The sequence below is a fragment of the Lissotriton helveticus genome, chromosome 7, assembly GCF_964261635.1.
Source record: "Lissotriton helveticus chromosome 7, aLisHel1.1, whole genome shotgun sequence".
NCBI lineage: Eukaryota > Metazoa > Chordata > Amphibia > Caudata > Salamandridae > Lissotriton > Lissotriton helveticus.
In genome coordinates this window covers 1,070,718,607-1,070,737,201 of record NC_136068.1, presented here as the reverse complement: position 1 = coordinate 1,070,737,201, position 18,595 = coordinate 1,070,718,607, and the positions used below count along the sequence as shown (strand labels likewise).

Sequence of the window (18,595 nt, the reverse complement as noted above, 5' to 3'; positions counted from 1 at the left end):
AGGGATCCTTTTTCAGACTTTTAGTGGAATTTTTCCCTACCGTATTTGGGGGAATAACAGTGCCTATGGTAACAGCTGTAAAAGGATGTAATTCATGAGTCGTGAGAAGAATAGGAGTTTGCTGAATTATGAGGAAAAGAATTGGTCAATTTGCAAGAAGATCCAGAGGAACAATAGGGAGGTATCTTAAGTTTTTTGATCTGCCCATAAAATTATATATGTTAAGCAAAAATCCAGGTTCTTAATCACACATAACAGCAAGGTATCCTTGGAACGCGAGGGAAAGGAGCAAAAGTATGCCAGAAAACTGAAAAGGATGTCAGCAGTAAGTATCAGGGCCAAAAACTATGAGAGGCCATCCAGAAAATGAGTGTGGCAAAGTGTTAAAAAGGTAAACTTAATTAAAAAATGCAGGGAAATGAGATAAGAAGCACCTGCTGCAAGCACGTAACTACTGTACCTAAATCATCAAGAGCGGTCCATCGCAAACTTTATTGAATATGGCGGGCACTTTAAAGGAGAAAAGCGTGTCACAGAAGGAATAAACATGTTGCAACCTCCTTTCGGTCCGAAAAAACAACAAAGCGATGCTCCAACCCCTTACATCTCCCGCGGTGAAGAAAGCAGTGAGCGACAAAGGAAGAGGGTGCCCCTAGAAGAAACTCTGCCGCCATCCCATGGAGAGCTACAAATACACCGCCATCTTCTTTGGGCATCAAGCCATGCCCCCAGAGACAGCCCTCTTATTCAGTTTAAGTGCCAATATACAATATGTACAACCAATATATACGAATTCATACACAAAAAGAGAGGCCTGGGCGGAACTCCCGTGCAATACTAACATCCAACGTCTTACATTGCACCCTATATTATAAGAAAAAGTTAAGACAAGGATAGTATCTCCGGTACAGGTGAATATATATGTCGAAGTTACGACCCCAAATGAAAGGCAGGCCAATTATTCCTTAAACGGGGTCTTCATCAGGACAGAGAAAAGAGCAACCTGTAAAACAATTGAGGTGGGGGACATCTAATCAGTTCCCAGGTCATTGTAGTGTGTATGCAGGGTACTTATGTAAAGGTGAAGTAACTCACCTAGAAACCACCGGTCAGGGACTGGTGGAGGCGTTCACACTCAGGCCTAAAATGCTCCAGGGGGCCTGTAAATCAGTAGCAATGGTCCACAAGGATCCAATCCATGGACGTGCTGGAAATAATGAAAGGCACATCCATTAATCAAACAAAAATAAATAAATAATACAAGGCATGAAATATGGTAAACAACGTTTATGACAAAACTTTTTTCCCGCATGGAATCACAACGGGGATGTTACAACGACCGCGTCGTGATTCCGCATACCATTACCAACTTGCGGAGGAGGGGGGGTGTGTTGGATTTAAAATCCAACACCTTCTCTAGTGTCCGCACAGACTGGAGTTGGAATATTAAATTATACTATTCCAACATCCAGCGCCCCCCCCCTCCGCAAGTCGTTGTTCCGACTTGCGGAGTAATGTTATGCGGAATCACAACGCGGTTGTGAATCCCTGCGGGGAAAAAGACTGCGGGACAAAGACATATATTCATGAAATATAGGGTAAACTCACCTAAGTGTATCTTACTATACACCCTGGTCATACTGGGATCCAAAATATGCGGCATGGCGCTCCACAAATGAAAGGTAAAGAATGAGTAGGTCCTAATTGGATCCTATTCGGAGTATTGCTGTAAATCAATGTACACCGGGATCAGAAAACTAACAGGCTAGATTGATTGAAAAATGGACAAGCCAAATCGGTGATTTTATGAGATGTGTACCAAAGGTACTTACCCCCGCCAGTTAAAAAAGGATCCCGGGGTTCACTGGTACTGGCACTGGCCAGAATGATCTGGGAAAATGCTCAATGCTTAGTTCCAGCGCAGGTGTCCCTGGTTGCCAACCAGTAATAGATTTGTGACCATGCATTACACAATGTGGTGATTCACGAGCCATCCACCCCCAAGGGGTACTTATCATGCCACATATCCCTAAAATCGTTATCTATCATAATTGACTGCAGCTGGGAAGCCACATGGGGGTGAGGTCTGCACACAGAATGAGACTTATCAACATCAGGGTTCAATATCACATTAAAGTACCCACCCCAAAGTACTGTCAAGTGCTAAGTATTGTTTGACAAATGGCCAAAACACGTTCAGAGGAGTCAATGTTTGGCTCATAAACACATACTACTGTCATCTTTTTGCCCATAAGGACACCATGTAGGATGACATATCAATTGTCCATAACTTGTATGGACTCAAGGGTGCACCACTGTACCCCTTTTCTGACCAATGTAGCAACCCTTCTTACACAGGCAGAGAATGTGGACTTATGCACCTCCCCAATCAATCCTGTTGGTGCCTTCTTTGAGATGTAACTCCTGCAATAGGCCACTATCAACTTTGTGCCTCCTGAAATAGGCAAACATCTCTTGGACTTTAGATGGGTTATTTAGCTCTCTAATATTCCAAATCTTCAGAGTCACCTCCACCATCTGCAATGTTGCCTCGGTGCAGCTATCTCCCAGCTCCCCATAGCCAGGCAAAAGTGTATTGATTCTACAGTTCCATGAATGTCAATGGCACAGCGAGAATAATCAGCTTGACTTGTGACTTTTTGTCAAGGAGGAATAAAACACAACACACGGACAATCCCATGAACCGCCCACTAAACATCCCCAACCCATTGAAGAAAGCTGCCACCCGCAAAGCCCCAACTAACAGGCGCAGGCCCAACAGGGCCATGGGCCAGCAAGGAGCAGGGGGGAGCGAACCCTGGGTAGCCTAGAGAGCTAAGCGGACACCTCATCCTAAAGTAAGGACTTGTGGCTAGGCTTCAAAGAACAGTCCACCTGACCCTCAATTATAGAAGGCTCAACGTGCTTTAGCTCATCAGAAAATGGAGAAGGACCCCCGGTGAACACAACCCAATACAGTACTTATTTGAACTATTATCTTCCTTGTTGTGTTGGCATAACCCTATACTGAAAACAGATGGATTTAGGGAAATAATTATGTTCTTTCAGTCATTGTTACTCAACGGGCTGCTGGAGTCCTCAGCGGTTACATACCCATCCTCAGTGGTCTTCTCCACCTGTTTCAGAAACATTTAATAGCTAATTTTGGGTCGGTGGAGAAATGGACCTAGCCCTTGACGGTGACTCACAGTTTAGGCGGGGAAAGCATGGTGTATTACAATCCAGCCTACATCAATTGTCATTTGGTTGGGAGAAATTCCCTGCGAACAGCTTTAACTGTCACTGGGAAGTCCGGGTATTAGGAAATGTAGTTTCCTTGAAGTTGTACCTCTCCCCTCTCTCTTGCAAGTTGCAATATAATACTGAAATCTGCAGGTGGGCTATTATTGAGCATGCCAGGGATCAGTGCACACGTTCAACAGAGAGCATATTGGTCAAATATCCTGAAAGAGAGATTTATCCAACCATTCCTCATAGACTTCCATCTTGTCCATGGAGATGGGCTCTTGTATGCCCAGGTTTTGGATATTATTTCTCATGGAGTGGGCCTCCAGATCCTCATTCCTGGCCTTGATGACTTCATGGAACCTCTCCATTCTCAAGAGCTGTTCGGACCACGGCACGGGACTATCCTCAGAATCTGATACTCTGAGCTAGAGTTGGTCCAGCCGCTCATCATGCTCATCAAGTTTGTAGCCCAGTCGGTCAAGGCGGGTAGTTAAGGTATCAATCTTAGAATCAATGATATGCAGACTGTTTTGCATTTCCATGAGGAGATATATTATGTCAGAGTCAGAACTGCTTTTGCCAAGGTCTCTAATTGGAGAGTGTTCTAGGCTGGTATCTGTACTGCCTGACTGCAGAGGTCTCTTCCTCTCGCAGGTCAGCCTCGCATGCCTATGGTCGTGCTTCCTCATATCAAGAGAGGAGGACGAGGAAGGGCCCGTAGGTTAATGTGCTAAACCCACTTGAAGAGTAGTACTGTCACCTCTGGCAAGTTACTGGGTCTGCCTCACCCCCGGCCAATCAGGGGGGTACGAGCAGACCCAGGCAGGGCCGCTCTGCAGCAAGTCCACCAGCACTGCTGGTATTACATAAGCTCAGGTGGTGTCTTATAGGTCTGGTGGTGCAGTAGACCCCAGCATCAATTGGCGCTAGCACCTCTGCAACAGGAGCCTCTTATTGGTGGCCGGCACCTCGGGGAACGGCCACACTGGGGCGTTGTGGGGGCAGACGGGTGCTCAAGGTGAGGGAGCACAGTTGTTATCACTGCTGGCCCCCTCTCACTGCAGACCCTCACACCCTACGACATCAATGGAGTCCACAGAGAGTGCAAGTTCCTATGTTTGCCAGAGACTCACAACAGCAGCTGCACATATCATCCAAGTCAGGGTAGCCAATGGCCACAGCCCGTATTCTGGTCTCAGGCAGCAGCCTGGCACAGTCGCCAAGCCCACCTCCTCAAAGCTGGTCAGACCTGCTCACCAATTCACAAGGCCCTCCTTGGGCACAGCAGGTCTCTGTAGCTCAACTGCATGGCCTGCAGCTGGGGATTCCCACTTCTGTGAGCACTTGACTTGCTCGTTTAGCGCTCAGTCCAGCGGGGCTGCCACCACACAACAGGGTGCACGTGTACAAATTGTATCCGCACTTCTCCTCCACTAGGCCACAGCAGAATGGAGCATCAGGCTGTCAGTACTCTTTCTCTTGGCCCCTACAGGCCAGCACTCCCTTGGGTGCTTAGTAACCAAGTCGGTCCCAGGCAAGTGAGAGGCGAGAGGTGCACGCCTGCTCCCAGCATGTTTCCCTCGCTTCAGGTTATTGCCCTCACGTTCGCACTCAGTGTTGCATCAGCCAGTTGTAGAAGAGTACAGCTATGTAACTGTTTCCGTAATTCAGGGGCCATCGCTTATTGATTCAAAGCTTCGACGGCTGGGGGGTCATTACAATTATGCTGGATTGTTAGCCTCACCAGAAGAGCTTCAGTAAACTGCAGCCATCTTGTAGCTCGGCTCTCAAACACCCCAGGCTTCTTGCATTTTTCATTACCCCATAAGGGTGGAGTGGCACTTCAAATGGCTATCAAGACTCTGAAGAGTGTTGTGAAAGAGATTGGGGAAAAAATCATTAACATAGCATCCCTCTGAGTCCTGGGCAGCACCTCCTCTACTGCAGGAGTAGCAGTGGTCAGGTTAGTGGTCTTGATCATTGAAAAAGGATGCAGAAGGTATCATGAATGTCGGATCATTTTTGGCATATCCCATCCTAATGTAAGGACGTGTGGTCAGGTTTCAAAATACAGTCCACCAGACCCACAATTCCAAGAGGACACACGTAGCCAGAGCCAGGCATTCAGCTTTCAGTGGCTCCTCCACTTCAATTCATAATTTCCCCTGCACTGACCCGCCAGATCATAAGCAAACTTTACCAAACTAAGAGAAAATAAAGAACTATGAACACCGCAAAAAGGAATAAGCATTGTCAAAGCCAATAGGTTGCACCTTTATAATATGGCACAAACCAATTTGCCACATTCACTTTGTCAATGATTGCTTTCTTTGTTTGGTATCCTCTATTCCAAGATGGCCGTTTGTGTGTGCGTGTGCATGTGCACAGGCATGCAGAGGTAAGGATAGCCAATTTGTTATTTTTTTGGCAAAGTATATAAAAAAAGAATTGCAAGATGCTGCAGTGCATGAGCACCCACGCACACGTACAGGTGGCCAACTTGTAATGATTCTTATTACATACAGTTTGACAAAAACACTTCAGTTCGGTTGCTGGTGCATTCACCCACATGCATAGGCATCGGGGGATAGTTTTTGTCAAACTATAATAAAAACCATTGAAGATAGGGGGGCCTACCCCCACTACCACATCCTGCCTCCACCTTGACACGGGTGGCACACCACGGGACATGGGCCGTAACAGACTACCAGGCCCGGGCCAGTCGAACAAGATTGATAAGTACACGGTGGTCATGGGGAGAGAAGACGGGACTCTGGGTGGGAGCCAGCAGGAAGATCCTGTCGCTAATGGTCCAGACCCCTCCTTGAGGGACATCATGGCAGCTATTCGGGAACTCCGGGGAACCCTGGAACCCAAACTAAACTCGGTGACGGACTTAAGTAAGATGTCTAAAAAGGTGGCAGTGGCAGGAACGGGCATCAGGAGTCTCCAATCCAGAACGAAAAGACTTGAGGAGCAGGTTGTTGCCCTCACCAAAAATCAAACTAACATCTACACCCTGCTCGAGGAAGAGGAGGAGCGGGCCAGGCGTAACAACATTCGCATAGTGGGGGCTCCGGAGGGAATGGTGGAGCCCTCTATAGACTGGTTCATAGAGGATCTCCTACTGAACCACCTGAAACCCAAGCGCCTGTCCAACTTCTTCTCAGTCAAGCGGGCCCATCGTGTGTTTGGGGGAAAGCCTAAGCCCGGGCCCCCCGCGTACCATCCTCACCCGCATTCTGAACTTTAGAGACAGGTATGCCATCTTGCAGGCGGCGCGAACAACAGGGGATCTCCATCTTGATAACGCTACGATCCGTTTTTTTCAAGACTTCACCCTTCATGTCCAGCGCCAGCATTGGTCCTTTGAGGGGGTGAAGAGAGCCCACAGGGAACAAGGGGTGAAGTACATGATGCTCTTCCCCGCCTGCCTCAAGATCCTGGATGGTGGCAGGGCCTACTTCTTCGAATCACCAGAGGAGGCCAGCGGCTGGTTGGTGGGTTGGCGAACAGTGGGCAGGAAAGGAGGCCCGCACAGATCAGGTCAGCGATTTAATGGACAGGACACCGTGAGTGACGAGAGACCCTTGCCTGGCAGCCAGGGCCATGAACGGAGAGTAATTAAGTGACCCGTAGATGGGTGGGCAATTGAATTGAATTGTATTGTCTTTCCCCTTTTCCCTTCCCTGGTACCCTGGGGGTCACTCGAGCTCCGCTTTGTGGGTTGGACGCACTGTTATGAGAAGCTGCACACAGTATGGACATTGGACTTCCTCGCAATGCTCTGTTATGCTGTGGGCCAGTAGGGGGGGGGTGAATTTATGGGAGCAATTGGGGGACGGGGGGCGGGACCAGGTGACGTTTCATTGAACAGCCCTAATATAGCTTTATGTGGGTGGGACATTCCTTAGTTCTGTATAATTCTTCGTGCTGACTGCAAGTTCATGTTTCCTCGCCTATGTTAAGTGTGGGATTAATGGTGCGTCAGGCACTCTGCATGTTTGAATGGTGGGAGGTTGGGGATCCACCAAGCAGGGAGGCAGGGAGAGGGGTGTTGGTAGGGGGAGAGGGTTTGTTTCAGGAGTTGGAAAGTTTCGCTCTAGACCAGTTGAGTCCTTTTGCATGTGGTAATCTGCCTGATGACACAGTGGGGCCATGCAACTATCCGATACTGATGAGCCTCTCTGACTTCTATGGGTACTCAGGCTAAGATTACAATATGGACGTGGAACGTGAATGGGCTGGGCAACAAGATTAAGCGGACATTAGTACTACAGAACCTCAAACGACACTCTCCAGATGTAGTTTTTATTCAGGAGACACACCTGCTTGGAAATAGGTGCAAGGCCCTAGACCGTTTTGGGTATAAGATGATTGCCCATTCGGGGTTCACGTCAGGTTCACGGTGTGGGCATCCTGATCCGCAATGCCCTGCCCGCAGTCCTGTTGGGCACATGGTCTGACGATGCAGGTTGTTTTGCCGCCACAGCAGTGAAATGGGAGAGTCGCATCGTAGTCTTTTGCTCCTGCTATATTCCATCAGGCCTACACCCCTCAATTTTCCCACAACTGGGCTCTTTCCTGGCAGATCTTCCCCAGGGGCTCCTCCTGTTGCAGTGACACTAATGCAGTTATGGATGCAGACCTTGACTGCTCCAGGGATGGGATGGGCTGCAGGGGGGAGCGGGGCTTGGAGGGCTTTGTCACGGCAATGGGCCTTAGCAACCTGTGGCGCACATATCACCCTTCACATAGACAGTACACGTTCTATTCAACTCGTCATGAGACCTTTTCACGACTTGATCACTTTTTTACCTAATATGACCAGATGGGCGTCTTTGTTGATCCCCGGATTATGGCCCGTGGGATTTCGAACCACTCGCCGGTCGGCGTCACACTTCAGGGCCGGTGATTAATAAGGTGTCTTTTCCAAGGATAGACCTGTGGCGTCTCCAAGATCAGACTATTGGGGACAAACTCCGGGAGGGTTCTCGCCTCTACTTTGAGGAAAACCGGGGCTCGGTTGCCTCTCATGTAACATTGTGGGAAGCATATAAAACGGTGCTGAAAGGGCAGGCCCAGGCACTGATAGGTGCCCAGAAGAAAGAGGAATCCCTACAAATTAGTCAACTTGAAAATGAAAAAGAACAGCTGGAGCGTGACGCCAGTATAGCCTCTTTTGTTGCATTCCGTCACAGATTGACACTCAATCAGAGGGAACTTCGAGCACTGGTTGTGGGGGAGGCACAGGCGTACGTGCTTGCCACGCAACACCGGCTGTATGATGTTGGGGATAAGTCCGTAAAGTTGCTTGCTTGGCTTGAGCAGCATGACAGGGAGAAGGGTGGCTGTGGTGCTGGACATGTCAGGGTACCCTGTATCCAACAGCTTGGAAATAGTGGAGGCGTTCACGTCTTATTTCGAAAGGGTGTATTCCCCGGTTTGCACCAGGACTGAAAGCGACTGCGCCACATTCCTACAGGATTTTGCGCTGCCCAAGTTGTCCCAGGACCAGAGTGACCGCCTGGATGCAGATCTCACAGTGGAGGAAATTGGGAAGGCCCTTAACTCGCTCCAGTCCGGAAAAGTGTCTGGACCCAATGGGCTTCCGGGAGAGATTTACAAGAAGCAGACAAACGTCATTATCAGCCCCCTTCTTCAGATGTATTCGGAGGCGCGTGAGATGGGTAGGCTCCCTCCCGATCAAGGTGAGGCTACGATTGTGGTCATTCATAAAGCCGGGAAGCCGGCAGAACAATTTTCCTCGTACCTCCCCATTTCACTTATCAATGTAGAGGCCAAAGTCCTGGCCAAAGCCCTAGCGGATAGGTTGGTATCTGTTCTTCCTGACTTGGTGCATGTCGACCAGTCTGGATTTATGCCCCGTAGGAGCACCCACCATAACCTGCAATGCTTGTACGGCGTACTATACATGACAGAAGATGTTGGGGACACACAGACAGCGTTAATGCCTTTATGCGCATCAATGGTGTTTGATAGTATTGAATGGCCCTACCTATTTATGGTGCTCCGGAAACTAGGTTTTGGCCCGATCTTCTGTAGTTGGGTGCACCTTCTTTATGAACAACCTGTGGCTCTGGGTGAACGGTGTTATGTCCAGGGTGTTGCTCCTCAGGAGAGGTACCAGGCAGGGTTGCCCCCCTGTCTCCCCTCCTTTTTGCCCTGGCCCTGGAGCCACTGGCTCATTGGATCAGGAGAGACAGGTCTTTTTAGGGCCTGGCGCTGACAAACAAATGCGAAGAGCGAATTTCCCTCTACCCCGATGATATTGTGCTGCACATGGCGTGACCATATCATTCGATTGCGCATGCGTTACACCTCTTCGAGTTATTCGGCAGCTATTCTGGCTATACCATTAACTGGGGGAAGTCAGTGATCTTTCCTTTGTCGGCCCCCCGTGGTTCCCCACTAGATGTCCAGCCACCGTAGCCACGGATGGGTTCAAGTACTTGGGGGTATATGCCTCAGTTGGCTCGCCTCGGGGCAGACGTGAGTCACTGGCGATCACTGCCTCTTTCCCTCATGGGCCAGGCGGCATTATTTAAGATGCGCGCTCTGCAGAGGCTCCTATACATCCTATAAAATACACTGTATCCTGTCCCTCCGGGGGTATTTGCACGCATCTCACAGGCGGTGCGGACGCTGCTGTGGAATAGTGGGAATCCTAGGATAGCACTCCACAAGCTCATTAGAGGGGTATATGATGGGGGTCTGGCGCTTCCTGATGTCAGATTATATTACTGGGCTTCGCAGCTTCAGGTAGTTAATGACTGGGTATTTACAGACAGCACCGAACAGGCCTACAGAGTAGACAGGATGGTTATGCCAGGGGGTAACAACGAGCACCTGTTTTATGCTCGGAGGCCGAGAAGGGAGTGGCCTGCACACACAATGTTCAATGTTGGAGGGAGGCGAACAAGTTCCTGGGGTGGTCGGATACACTGACTGGTAGAACCCCCTTATGGCTCGGAGATCAACGGAGAGAAGTGACGCATTTTACCTGCTTCAGGGGTGGACGCTGATTGGCATTGAATACTTGGGTGAAGTTTGGAAGGGATCTGCCCCCCGCTCCTTTGCTTACCTCAAGAAATAATATGATCTTCACGACTCACAACAATACCATTACATACGCTCATACACACCCTACGCTCACACATTAGTAGAGATTCCTCTATCCAGAATACTCCCCCTTGGAAGATAGACTATTGCTGGACCCCACATTGGAGAAGCCCACATCCACCATTTACCGAAAGCTCATAAACAATATGTCAGACCCCTTGGTGGCGCTTAGGGCGGCGTGGGCCGTGATATTGGTACCTTAGATGAAGATGATTGGCAAGACGCCAGACAGAGCCCGCGTGAAATAGCAATACGTCCCAGGTTTAGATTGGTCCAATTGAAAATCCTACATCGCATATACTACCCTCAAACACATCTATACGCTTGGGGCAGGAGTCAATCGGCCCTCTGAGTGAGGGGTTACCAGGGGGAGGTCACCTTCTACCACATATTATGGGAGTGCCCTGAGATAGTTCCTTTCTGGACCAAGGTCACGGACATTATGTCTGCGGTGGTGGGTGACAAGGTTCTGATGGAGCCAAAGGGGCTGTTATTAATGATTAGGGGTAACGCCGACTGGTCGAGGTATGTTGAACTCTGGCTAGAGTTGGCGGCGGGGGTAGCGAAAAGAAACATCTCCAGGGGGCAGGGATCCCAGACACCCCCGCATCTGGACCTGTGGAGGAGAGACCTAGATTGGTGCCAAAGAGCTGAGAAAACCATATACAGGAGCAGGGGCTGCATTAAGAAATGGAAGACGGTCTGGGGGCCATGGTGAAAGTACAGAGGGTCGGGGAGGGAGTCTGGGGAGTAAATATGTGTAATTGGATATCCCACTGGTGTACTACTGTGTCCTACTTTGTTCACCACAACGCTATTTCCTAATCTGCTTCTTGGACATTGTCTATTGTTTTATGGTACTATGAGCTATGTTAATAAAAAGATTTTTTTTTAAATTATTGAAGATGGTGGCCAGTGCGTTAGCATGAATGCACAGGCCAACACACGCACAGGTGCCTTCTTGCTATCAGTTTATGTCATGCTTTATTATTATTTATTGATCTAACAAGGCCAATGGGCATTTTGAAAAAGTTAAAGTATGCAAAGGATGCCAGGCAAATGGGCAGAAGTGAGCAGCGCTGCATAAGTGTGTAGCTGTCAGGTTCGCACAAAAAAGAGGAAAAATAAAGTAGGATTAAAAATATCCACCACTCCCTCACCAGCCTTTCATGGTGATATTGATATCTCCATCTTCAAAACAGGTAACATCCACATACAAGCCACGGCATCCCACCTTTAAATCTTCGAACACCACTTCAGCATAATGTCTCGCCTCCGTGACCACTCTGTGCCTAACACTCCTTCTCCCCAACTGAATAACGCCCCTCCAACCTCTCGCTTCACCTCCACTCTCAACCATCCAGATAACACCACCCTCCAACAATTGTCCTCACTATCACCCTCCCTGGACCTCTCTACAGCAAACAACATCCCCCAACCACTGTTAGCTATTTCCCACCCCCCTCTAATTTCCCTCTCTCCCCCTAACTTCTGGAACTCACACTCCTTGGACCCCGCCACTAAAAACGGTAGCCCCCAATCCTTGCCAGCTACCTATCATTCCCCTCCCATGACCCCCTCTTCCTGACCCCCCAACCTCTCCCCCTTCCCAAACACTCACATACTCCACCGTCCTTTCCCTTCAATCCCCTAACACAACTCCTCACCCCCTCCTCTTACCCATCCAGAACACTCTCTTCTCCTCTCCATTCTCCCTATACTGCCCCTCCAGACCCTGCTAACTACGCCTCCCTATCCTTTATCCCAACCCCTGATAAATACATAACCCCCGCACCCCAATATATCCGCTCTCCACCCGCTCTATGCTCTTTTATCCTCTCCGACCACATCTCTTGAAGTTCTGTCTAACCTAGCCAAACCCCTCACACCTAACAGCCCGACACGCCTCACTCAACACCCATTACCCTATCTCCCCACACACATCAGTTCACTCTACGCAACTAACCCAGACCATTCCCTACCCCCAGATCACTCCCTTCCCCCCGTCCATGCTCCTACAGTACCTCCCTTCACCCCAACTACACAACACTGAACCTGACCTAGCCAACTTGAATACTGAACCCCTCACACCTAACAGCCCTGTCACCCCTCACTCCACACTCACTATCCTATCTCCCCCTCACACATCAGTTCACCCTCTGCAACTAACCCAGACCACACCCGTCGGTACCTCCCTTCACCATAATAGCCCAGAGCCTACACAACATTGAACTTGTCCTATCTAATTTGATTACTGAACTTTCCCAATTCAGGAAAGATTTTATCTTCATTAGCTCCAGAACCCTCCCTCACCATAAAACCCCCACCCACTCACCCCCCCAAAAAATCCCTAACACCAAGCACAATCTTTGGAGATCGACTCCTCTCCGCTGCAGTATACATAGACCTCGCCGCACCTCGAACCATCTCTCCTTGTCTGACCTCTGCAACTCTTACCATCCTAGTTTACCAACCACCAATCCTCCACTCCCCTACTCCCACACCCCTGTTATCCTAGGGACTAATAGAATCCCCTCCTCCCCCCCCTTCTCCCAGACCACCGCCCCAACTCACATCGATCCACTCCTGCCCACCCACCATTTGCAACCCCACTCCACTTACATGTATGCTTGTTAACTGTCGCTCCGCAGTCCAACATGCCACAGAAAATTCAGAAACTATCCTGAGTGAATCCATTGACATTGCATTCCTCACAGACACCTGGCTCAGTGACCACTGAACGAGCATACTTGACCTACTTTCTCCCCGGGATACTCTATTCTTAGAAAAGATAGACCTGACAGAGTTGGGTGTGGTCTAGCCATTATCTTTAAAAATGAACTTCAGCTATCCCTTGTCAATAATTCTGGCTCCTCCTCCTGCGAATACCTGGAAGCTGAACTGACAACTCAAAATTCCCACCCAATTCGTCTACACAACATCTATCGCCCCCCTGGATCCCCCAAGCCCTTCATCGAGGACTTATCGGAGCTCCTGACACGATCCTCATTATCCAACTCAAAAAATCTCTTTCTTGGGGATCTTAACCTCCATTGGAATGATACCAATTAACCCACTATCTCCCTCCTCACTAATCTACTTCAGATCAATGAACACAAACAACTATGCCTGTTCCCAACACACACCAAAGGAGCCATCCTTGATGCCATTCTTTCCAACGAAGACCTGGCCTCCGTGACAAATATCCTCCCCATTGACTGGTCTGACCATCACCTTATAGTGTTCACCATTGCTACCACGGCAAATCTCCCCACCTCCAACATTAACAGACCTAAGAAATTGACCAGAAATCTAAAACGTATCCCCCCGGGTGTTCTTGAGTCTAAACTCCAAGCTCAACTTCTTCTCATTCCCCCTTCACAAAGTGCTAATGAGCTCACTGAACACTTTAACAATACTGTCACTGGTATCCTTGATGAATTAGCCCCGCCTAAACTCAAAAACCAAAGAAACACCCCCTCCAACTCTTGGTTTAATACCAAGCTTAATAAAGAAAGACGGTCACGTAGACTGTCGTTAAGAACATGGAGACACCATCCCACTCCCTCCCATCTTACACTCCTCAGACGTGCTAGATCCACATACAAAAAACACATCTTCAAGGAAAAGGCATCCTTCTTCCGCACTCAACTTGATAGTGCCAAAAACAGACCTAGTGAACTCTTCAAAATCATTCAAAACCAAACTTCACCCACACCTCCAAATCTGATCGCCTCCTCCGCCAGATGTGAAGAAATTTCCCACTTTTTCTCAGAAAAAATAGCACAAATTGATCAATCCTTCCTTTCCACACAGCTCCCCTCCAACTCCCAATGCAAACCTGCCTTCAACTCTAATTCCTACTCCATATCCCCTTGACCAGTTAACCCCTTCTCTCTTCCACCCACTATTCTACCGCTCCCCAGCGACTCTCCTCACCTACCTACTTCCTCTCACCCCCAACCACTGCTCACACCTATCCCCTACCACATCTCCGGAAAACAACACCCCTAACTCTCAAATGAAGAACAATGCCGTCTTGCACAACTTGAGCTAGAAGTACTTAAAATAATTGGTAATCTTAAACCATCTTCCCACACCCTCTAACCTTGCTCCTGCCCTTAAGCACATCATTACCCCATACTGGACCTCAATCATCAACACCTCTCTCTATCCACTGGCTGTGTCCCCACCTCCCTTCAACTTGGACATATCTCTCCCATAATCATGAACCCCAATGCTGACCCCAATGACCTACACAATATCTGCCCCATCACTAACCTCCCCGATCTCTCAAAGGTCCTTGAAAAATGTGTCCTACTACAACTAGACAAACACATCGAAAACTTTGACCTACTCGACCCCTTTCAATCAGGCTTCAGGAAAGGCTGCAGCACCGAAATGGCAATGCTCAATGTCGTTGATGACATCCACCACTCACTTGATAATGGCAAGACTTGTCTACTTATCTTCCTTGATCTCTCCACAGCGTTCGATACAGTCAACCATTCAGCCCTACTTAATGAGCTTAGGACCTGTTTCGGCCTTAATGGTACTGCCTACAAATGGTTTGTCTCCTAACTACAACACCGAACTCGGCAAATCAAAAATCAAAACTGTCTTTCTAAACCCACCCCTGTCTCCCTTGGAGTCCCCCAAGGATCTACTTTCTCCCTCCCTCTTTAACCTCTTTATGGAACCCCACACCCTCATTCTTAAACAAGCCGACATCAACTACCACCTCTACGCCGATGACACCCAAATCTATTACAAGATTAAAACTCATGCTGACATCTTACACCTGAACAACACCCTCACCAAGATCCAAACCTGGTTCCATTCCAATCATCTCAAACTTAACCCTAACAAAACCGAAATCATTCGGAGTAGTGTGGCTCACTGGTTAGAGGCGGCAGGCCCGAGAGCAGAAGTCAGCCTGGGACCAGGGTTCAATTCCCGACGCGGCAGGGTCGTGGACCTTGGTCAGCGGACTCGATAATTCTCGCTTCGGTGCTTACTCTAATCAGGGGTTCCACTCGGCAACTCTGGGCATAAGCTTGCCTAAACTCCACAACGGCCCCACCAATTCCGGGGATGCCTGGCTCCACGTTGGGGACTCCCAGCAAGGGACCATCCCACAGGGAAAGCCAGGACGGGTTCCCCAGAGTTATACAGCGCCGGGACGCCCCGTTGCTGGGGCAGCTGTGCGCTTTACAAGTATACTACATTTACATTTTACATTTACATTTACATTTACATTTACATTTACATTCTCTTCCCCCCTAAAAATAACCCTCTCCCCGTTCAATCCTGGATCTCTGACCTCAACGCACTCAACTACTCACTCACCCTGTCCAACTCTGTCAAATCTCTTGGTATCTCTATCGACAACACCCTAACCCTTAACGTCCAGGCTCATCACAGACTGCAAACGCTTCAATCATATATCCCCAGCTCTCAAATCTCTCAAATGGCTCCCAATTGAAGGCATATCTGCCTGCGAAACTGCCTGCATTACTCATAAAGTCCTCCAACAAAACACTCCGCAGCAACCTGTTCTGCAAACCCTCCTATTTTAGCTTTAAAAAAGACCTCAAACCCACCTCCTCAATTATTATTGGGGATCCTAACCTGTGACCTACACTTGATCTTCAATCACCTTGTTATATTAGTCCAGTAATATTTGTCCATTTCATGAACATCATCTACCTTGAAGTGTTTAGCTCTTGCACCTGTTTATCTATTTGACTTGTATACTTTGCATGTTGTTTTCATTTTCTTTTATCTACTTGTATGCCATGTTTGGCCCAAATATTATCGGGGGTCCTAACCTGTGACCTGCACCTGATCTCCAATCACCATGTTATATTTGTCCAGTAATATTTATCCAATTCCTGAACATCATCTACCTAGTTACTTGAAGTGTATAGCTCTTGCACCTGTTTTTCTAGTTTAATTTGTATATTTCACATTTTGTTTCATTATCTTTTTCTACTTGTATGCCATATTTGTTTTATATTATCTTTTTATGTAAAGCGCTCTGATACCTCTGGGCCTAGCCAGCGCTATATAAAACTTTTAAAATAGATAAATAAAAAATCAAAGGGAACAGTAGGAGTTGGGGGTCATACCAATGAGTAGAAGCAAGTAGCCTGGTATGAGTTTGTAGCTAAAGTTAACATAAATTAAAGTAAAGAGTGAGAAGTGAGGGTGGTATGGGAGATGATCAGATGAGCGGTTTAGAAAGGCTAGGAGGTGGAGACTGGGAAGGGAGTGAAGAAATAGATGCACTTTCTTTCTCATGGAGAGTAAAAAGAGAAATAAAAAATAGTTCCTCACATCAGCAGTGGAAAGAAACACCTCATCCAACCACTGCGCTGAGGTGGATTCAGGCATTCCTAACGGGAAGAAGCTTCCGAGTGAGGCAGGGCGACTGCTACTCCAAAGGGGTATCGCTGGGCCAGGGAGTGCCCCAGGGCTCGTCCCTGAGCCCGACCCTTTTTAATTTGTATGTAGCGCCTGTTGCCTCTATTGTGGAGAATCATGGTCTCCAAATGGTATCTTATGCAGATGATACGCAACTGGTCATCTCCCTGTCGCATGCGCCCTGTCTTGCTGCGGATGGCTTCCGATCGTGCATGAAAGATCTTGCCGATTGGATGGCCATGAATTGTTTAAAACTTAACGGTAGCAAGACGGAGGTGCTGGTGGTGGGGAGAGCCCAGTCTGCTTGGTCGTCTGCTTGGTGACCACCCTGTTTAGGATCAACTCCAATCCCTTGTCAGGAGGCAAAAAATCTAGGAGTATGGTTTGACGCGGGCCTCACTTTCGGGCCCCAGATCAACCGTGTGGTAGGCGTGTGTTTTGGGGTCCTGAAAAGGCTGAGGAAAGTCCTCGACCTGTTGCCGATGGAAGCCCGTCAAACCCTAGTACATGCTCTGGTGACCGCAAGGTTGGACTATGCGAACCTGCTGTACTTGGGGGCACCGGGGAAAGCTGTTGGGCGTCTTCAAGTGCTGCAAAATGCGGCAGCACGCTTGATCCTCAGGCTGCCCAAAAGGGCGCCCTCGAAGGTGGCCCTGCAGAAGCTACATTGGCTTCCTGTGAAGAGCAGAGTCGAGTATAAGGCTCTTTGCACCTGTCATCGGATTTTGAATGGCAGGGCACCTCGACCACTGCAGAAACTGATTGAAGCTTACGAACCTGCCCGAGCACTTAGATCTGCTGGTGGGGGACTGCTGAGAATCCCCAAGGTGAAGAAAGCTCGCATGGGAGGTAGATCCTTTAGGTATTTAGCGACAAACCACTGGAATAAACTCCCAGTAGATCTACGATTGGAACCAGCAGAAACGAGGTTCCGAGCTAAATTAAAAACCTTCCTCTTTGCCAGATAATAGTCTGCGTGGTTGCTAAAGTTCCCTGTTTTTTTGCCTCTCCCATTATCAGTGCGGGGACACGCCGGTGTGCGTAACTCAGCACTTTACAAATGCCCCTATTATTATTATTATAAACACTGTAACAAATAAATACTCCAGGTGTGGGACAAATACAGGAAAAGGGAGAAAAGCTAACAAATAATGAGCAGGAAACTGAGATAGACAAGAAATTATCCAATTGTGGCTGACCTAAAGCCCACTCAGTATACTGTAATGTAGAAAAGATAACTTCTACAAGAGGCATTTTTTTTAATGTGCCTATAAAAGCCTGGTGTACAGTAATTAAATCCAAGGGCCTAGCTTTCAAGGACCCCTTTCTATACCCTAGTCTAGCACTGGGGTGTAACAAAACACAAAGGGGCACCGTACAAATTTATGTGAGGGGCCTTGCGCTACCTACCCCTTGGTAGCTACTCTACCATGAAACCTGCATCACACAAAACCCCCGTCCCTTGCCCTACCTGTTTCATTTTCACCACTAAACTTTCTTATTCAGATTCATACTTGAGACCCCCAGGTTAAAAGTATTTCGTCAATAACATTCTGAGATATTTTATAAGCATGTATTTATTTTTGTATAAACAGGTGACCTGCAGATTAATCACAAATGTCTATAGTAAATACACTAACCACTTGATGAATCTTAAATACACTAACCACTTGATGTAGCTTACCAGTATTAGATTCTGATACACACTAGCGACTCACACAGACCTGTGCATGCACCTTGACCCACTGAGCTGTATTTCTATCGGATGTACTTTGCT

General features: G+C 48.2%; 1 long non-coding RNA gene across 2 annotated transcripts in view; it reads right to left on the bottom strand.

The window, feature by feature from the left end:
* LOC144767229 (uncharacterized) overlaps positions 1 to 1,212 on the bottom strand; it is a 353,258-nt gene extending 352,046 nt beyond the window's left edge. For both annotated transcript variants that reach the window (XR_013598106.1, XR_013598108.1), the window contains exon 1: positions 1,096 to 1,212. This is a non-coding gene — a long non-coding RNA (uncharacterized LOC144767229). The remainder of the gene's footprint in view (positions 1 to 1,095) is intronic.
* Positions 1,213 to 18,595: the final 17,383 nt, after the last annotated feature.